The sequence below is a fragment of the Mus caroli genome, unplaced genomic scaffold, assembly GCF_978045245.1.
Source record: "Mus caroli unplaced genomic scaffold, Mus_caroli_1 scaffold_2, whole genome shotgun sequence".
In the NCBI taxonomy this organism is placed as follows: Eukaryota; Metazoa; Chordata; class Mammalia; order Rodentia; family Muridae; genus Mus; species Mus caroli.
In genome coordinates this window covers 95,265,778-95,272,547 of record NW_028227257.1, presented here as the reverse complement: position 1 = coordinate 95,272,547, position 6,770 = coordinate 95,265,778, and the positions used below count along the sequence as shown (strand labels likewise).

The window sequence follows — 6,770 nt, the reverse complement described above, 5'->3', positions numbered from 1 at the left end:
CAAAGTCACTGTCCTTGTTGTAAAATCTATGTTGATTGCACATGCCACATTGCTGTGTCTCAGTGGATTATCTCTAATTTACTTGCAACTTGGACCATGAAAACCCTCTATTCATAAATCTCTGTATATCTTTCTCTGAATCTCAAATCATTTATGTATGATATATTATCTATCTATATCATCTATCAACTATAAATCTGTTATCTCTCTATATCTTCTATCTATCTATCTATCTATCTATCTATCTATCTATCTATCTATCTATCTAATCTGTATTAATATATTACTATGTAGATACATTAGTTACTTACCTTCTTGCTTTGATAAAGTACCTGACAAAAACAATTGGAGGATGGAAGGATTTATGTAGGCTCACGGTTCAAAAGTACAGCCAGTCCATCATGGTGGGGGAATCCTGGCTGCAACACCACAAAGTAGCTGATTACATTATGTCTGCAATCCAGAAACGAAACAGAGAGTAAAGAATGCTAGTATTCAGCTAACTTTGTCCTTTTCAGTCTGGAACTCCAAATGTTAGAATGGTACCTACCACATCTAGACTCTGTCTTCTCACTTCCTAAACCCAAATATAGAAACTTCCTCTAAGACATGCCTTTGGGTGATTCTAGATCCTGTTGACAATAAGTACTAGCAATTACAGCTCCCGACCATTGTCCTTGTTTGTGTATCCATACGTCTATCGGATAGCATGCCAGAACACTTTCTAGCATCTAGGAACCTCTTGTCTTCCTTTCTCCAAACCTCTGTCAGACCCAGGTCATTCTTCCTGAATGGGAAGCTGAATTATTGCCATCAAAAGTGGTTTTGGGTGAGAAGTTCTGTTAGCAAACCTCAGTCATGCACAGAGAACAACAGATACCCTCTCAGCCTGGGACTCAGAAGATAGACTCCTTCCAGAAGAAGGAAGCTGGGCAGCTGACTTAAAAGACACAAGAGGAAGTTTTCAGACTCCGGTCTCTTACTAAAGATCTCTTCAATATCCCAGATATTCCAAAATTCTCTGTCTCTGATCTATTGTACATATGGAAGTGTGCTGGGACACATACAGTGTTGGATTCAGATCAACTCAGTTGAGATGTTAGGCTGTTCTCACCGGTGCTTGGAACGTTTGGTGAACTGTCACATGCCTCTGAGCTCCTATTGTTGGCCAAGAAGTCACGGTTATACTCACACAAGCTTGTGTGAGGGTAAAATGAAGTATGTGTAAAGTATTGGGCACATGGATGCTTCTCTTTAAACTTGTATTTCCTGGGGGTGAAAATGAATTAAGCCTTGATAGCTATTTTTTAGAAGATACATGGACTTAAATCATAAGGACACTGTCCATGGCCTAATAATGTGCTCTGGAGTGAGTGTAGATTAGAAGGGAAAAAGAATGAAAAGGACTTATCAGAAGTAAAGGTCAGTGACTTTGTACATTTTAGGTGGGGCCAAGTCTATCCACCATAGCAGCTACAGGAAGGTAAGGGTTGACTGACCATGCTGCGTCTGGAAAAGGTGAATATGAAATCTTTCTTAATACATCCCGTAAAAGGAAAAAAACCGCTCTCCACAGGGGTGACAGCTTTATTTGGGTTTCTTGGGGGTAGGAGTCAGCTCACAGGGACCTCCTGGCAGGAAGCTGTTGGTGGCTCCTGGCCAGGCCGGTGCAGTCCTCTGACCTTTTCTCTGGTCTTCAGGAACTTCTGTTTCCCTGGGAGGAGGAAGGTGGGAGGAAGGAGAGGAGAAGCAATTCGAATTTTCCAGAAAAAAAAATGGCATTCAGGGAACCAAGGTGAGGGCTCTTGGTGGTGTTTGCTGCTCAGTTCAGTGCCTTTTTGGGTGCTCAGGACCCTCTGCCTTTATTTCATTTTATTTTTTTATTTAAAGAACTATTTATTTATTTACTTTATGTATGCAAATATTCTGTAGCTATTTATCTTCAGACACCAGAAGAGGGCATCAGATCCCATTACAGATGGTTGTGAACCTCCATGTGGTTGCTGGAAATTGAACTCAAGACCTCTGGAAGAATAAACAGTCAGTGCTCTTAACTACTGAACCATCTCTCCAGCCCCCTGACCCTCTATTCTTGCATGCAACTTGAAGTCATTGAGTAAAGAAGGATCTTTGAGTGTCTCCATTTTACTTTATGCAGCAAACCCCTCAAAAACAGCAAGTTGGTTTCTCAGGACCAGCATTTTTTTTTCATATTTAGATCATTTCTATTTACAAAATACTATCCTGAGAATTATACTTCTTCAATTTGAGCAAAAATATAACCACATAAGTAACAGCAGTTACTTAAACTTAAAATGAGAAGGAAATGACTGCCAACGAGACCAAATGCCGTCAATTCTGTTTTTCTGGAGGGTCAGCTGCAGGCTCTTTTGAAGGCAGAATCAAATCTGTGGGGAGTTCACTTCTACTTTCAGGATGATGGGGTGGGAGGAAGAACCCAGCTCTTAAGGAAGGGCAATGTGGAAAGCGAGGGAAGAGAGGAAGTGGTGGGCCAGGGAAGTCCCTTGGTGGAAAAAAAAATCTCGGGGAGTTATATAAATGTTTCCTGGATGAGGTAGGGACCCTTCTCATGAACTGGCTCCTTGGATTCACTAGATTGTTTTTTTCCCCTCCGAAATAGAGTTTCTCTGTATAGCCCTGGCTGTCCTGGAACTCACTCTGTAGACCAGGCTGGCCTCGAACTCAGAAATCTGCCTGCCTCTGCCTCCCAAGTGCTGAGATTAAAGGCGTGTGCCACTTGGATTCACTAGAAACTATGGGTCTGACTGGGGGAAATGGTGGAGGGAGGAAGCCATGGGCAGCTGCTTTGCGATCAGCAGGGAGAGGAGAATCAGTCACATGTTACTGAGATTATCTTTGGTATGGTTTCTATTGGATTCCATTTCTGAGGATACTGGCCTATCCACTTTATCCAAAGAAGGCATATTATAACTTCTGAGTTCTTCTGGTTCAGAGAGCCTACCAGAATTAGTAGAGCTGGATCAAAATATGGTTGGCCTGGTGGTGGATGGGCTGTAATCCTGCGATCTTGTTCCCACAAAGGTGGCAGAGACCTGTCGGAAGGGAAGGTGCTCTAGGAGCATCAGATAACCTGTCATAGTTTGAGTTTCCTCTTTCAGTGTTCATCTGATGGTCCACAAGGTTCTCAGGGCCTCGTGAGTGTCTTCCTCCTTTCCCGGGAAGCAAAAGTGAGAGTTGGAGGAGAGAGAAAAGCTCTGGTTTCAGATGGAGGTTGGCCCAATGGTGAGAGACCCTATGGGGAGTGCTCTCTGCCAAATGCCTTATTTGGAATAAGGAGGTTTTTCTAAAAGTTCAACTTTAAACTCGGTTTCCGTTAATTTGTGCTCGTTGTGGGCGTTTTCTTTTCTTAAATTCTTGAGATTTCTTTCAAGAGTCCGAGCTGCCAGCCAATTATCATGTGCCCTTTTTTTTTTTTTTCCCTATGAGAAATAACCTGCCCCTGGTAAGAATGAATTGTTCTCTCCAGCTCTTCTTCAAGATCCTTGGCACGCTGTCTGCAGGTCTCCAGCTCCTCGGTCTCGTGGGTGATTTTCTCATCTACTTTGGAAAGTTTTTCTTCTTTCTCTAGTCGGTAATTTTCTTCTCCTGTTAGTTTCCTGTGAAGTTTCATTTCATTTTCTTGGTACAGGTCAGTTATTACTTTCAGTTTCTGGTGAAGTTTCTAGCTCTCACTTTCACACTGTGCCTTTTCTGACTGCAAGGATGCTTGTTTAGACTCAAGACTTTTGATAGGCTCTGTAAGGTCTTCTTCTATTTGATCCACTTCAGGTAATTGAGTATAAATTTGATTTCGTTCTCCTTCCAAGGCTTTTAAAGAAGCATTTAACTTAGCTGCATAAATCAGCTTCTTCAAAGCTCCCTTTGGCTAATTACCTAAGGCAGCAGTGTTTTCTAGGCCACTCTTCATGTCCAAGTCCAGATTCCCATCATCTGCTATGTCTTCTCCAGGCACAGCAGCCCATCTTTCATCTTTAGCAGGCTCTTGATCAGAGATTCAATATGAGTTTCCTTCTCACTCAGAGCTTGTTCTGCCTGTGCTCTGGACTCTTCCAATGCCACTTTCTGTTTATTGAGATCACTCACTTGTTCTTTCATTATTTCAGTTTCCTGTAAAAGCTGTTTCTGGCTTTCCCAAAGTTGAGAATTTTCATTCCAGGCATCTTTTATTGCTCCCTTGAGTCGCTCTTCATTGATTCCAAATATTCTAAAGGTTGTTTTGGTTTTAGCTACTTGTGATTTGGGAGATTTTGATTCATCTTCTAGGGACTGTATCCTTTTTGAAATATCAGCCACCAACTCATCTTGTTCAGAATGTTTAGCTCTCTCTTCTTGTTTTTCTCTAGGAGTATTCATCTTCAAGTTTAGATTTGGATCTTTTCAGATTTTCATAGGTTGCCTCCAAACTTTGTGCTTCTGTTGACTCCTTCTCAAAGCTGGCCTCCTTTTAAAGATGACTCTAAGCCTTCAAATTCCTTTGGAACAAAGCTGACTTTTTCAAGTTAGTTTACAATTTTCAATTAGTGCAGAAAGCTCAAGAGCAAGTTTTTTTTCCTCTTCCCACATAAAATTGGCTTCAAATTGATCAGAAGCCTCTCCACAGAAACAAGACAATGGCAAGCAGTCCAATGGTGAGCACACATATTGCCAATTCCAGTGAAAACCCATTGGGATTAAAGTCTGCTCTCATAGCTTCAGGCAATGCTGTCGCAACTGGTAAGAGGATATTAGCCCCAAAGTGAGAAATACTCAAGATTCAATACACAGACCATATGAAGTCTTGAGAAGTATGTAATCTCCAATTACAATAAATTGAAATTAGTCATCAAAAACAGAAGGAGAGGCTGGTGAGATGGCTCAGCAGTTAAAAGCATTTATTTGTTATTCCCTGGGCAGCTGCTCCAGAACCCACCTTGTGCCACCACCCTGGGACATGCCATCTCTGTGCCCACAGGCAGAGGTTTTGAAGATGGCCAGGTAGCCAGCAGCAGGCCCGGTGCCATTTTTTTTTTCAATTTACCTTTCTTTGCTCTCTGATGTTCTTTTATGATCCATTTACTTTAGACTCAGATGGGGTTGCTAATAGCAACACAAGCCCCAGTGGTAGCTAACTGCTGACTAAGATAGATACTTCTTAGCTCAGATTACTTCATTGGCTTTACCTATGTAGGTACTATTGTGATCAGCTCCATCTCATGGATGAAGAGATGGAAGATCAGAAAGATGAATGACAAATAAGCCGTCGCTTGAAGGGAATGGTTAGGATTTAAATGTGGGTAGATGGGACCCATGACCTCTGGTTTCTTCATAGCTGGATGGCAGTAACGGGGCTTTCTTCTTGTCTTTGTTGTCTGCAAGACTGATATAAGAGGGTCCAGATGCTCAGCAGACTTTTCTTTTTATATAACTGTGGAATTCTGTGTGGACGTATTTGTGAGTATGTGTATTTGTGAGCGTAGATTTGTGGAGTCCAGAGATGGATGTCTAGCATCTTCCTCTCCACCTATTTTGTAATTAACTTATTTATTCTTTTCTCACATATTATATACCAACTGCAGTTTCTCATCTGCCCTCTCCTCCAGTCTCTTTCCTTCTCCCTGAGATCCATCCCTCCTCTATTTCCCTTGAGAAAAAAAAGCAGGCCTCCCAGGGATATCAGCCAAATATGGTATAATAAGTTACAATAAGACTAGGGACTGACTCTCATATCAAAGCTAGATGAGGCAACCCAGTAGGAGAAAAAGGTCCCAAAGGCTGGCAAAAGAGTCAGAGACACCCACACTCCCACTGTCGGGAGTCACACAACAAGACCAACTGGGTCATCTCCCCATCCCCAGAGTGTCTGCTTTTCTGTTTGTTTTTCATTTGTTAGCCTTGGTTTGGCTTACAGCTGAGAATATGTATGTATTCAGTATTCAACTGATTGGTTAAAAAATAATTTTGACGAACATATAGAAATTGGTTGCAGACTCTTGGCATGAATATACACACATATGCTCTATACCTTTCTTGCCCTACAAAATATGACAAGATGTGGTGAAACAGATCATTTTACCTTTATCCAGCACACTAAAGAGACCTGCAAGATTGAACCAGTTTGTGTCAGGTGGTATAGTATTTACTGTCTCGCAGTCACTGCAGTTACCTTGGGGGATATCATTATATATTATGTTTTATGATGACCACATAACACACTGAATTTAGAGTTGATGTCATTGGATGTCAGATTAGGCAGTTGGAGAGTTACAACCTGAGACCCCTAGGCCAGGTTAACTTTCAGGGAGGATAAGAGAATAAAGGAAGAAGCAGGTTTTCACTGTGTTCCCCTTGCAGGGGTGAGATTTGGTGGGAGAAGTGCACAGTCTCCTTATTTCTTATTGGAGGTAAACAAGAACTTAGACTTTCTAGGGATCTGGAAGGCACTGATTCAATGGCTTGAGCTGATGAGCCTCTATGTTTACCCACCAAAGACCTTAGGAATAGCTGGTCTTATTAGGTCTACCAAGCAGACTATGCGGATTGTGAACTAATCCCTAGCTTACTTTATTTGTTACAACATTAGGCTGAAACCACAGAATTGCCCACAAACTTTCTAGGCTCTCTGCAATGGCTGACAGGAGCCACCTGGAAGGCTTGTGCCTTGCTCTGCAAGAAAGGCTGCCTTCCTACGTTCACCTGTGAGAACTTTTTGAAATATTACTAGAACTTGGAGAACTTTTCTCCAACTGAAT

At 41.8% G+C, this 6,770-nt stretch overlaps 1 pseudogene; it reads right to left on the bottom strand.

The window, feature by feature from the left end:
- Window positions 1-2,703: 2,703 nt before the first annotated feature.
- Window positions 2,704-4,729, bottom strand: LOC110306324 (melanoma inhibitory activity protein 2-like; annotated as a pseudogene).
- Between the last annotated feature and the right edge of the window lie 2,041 nt (window positions 4,730-6,770).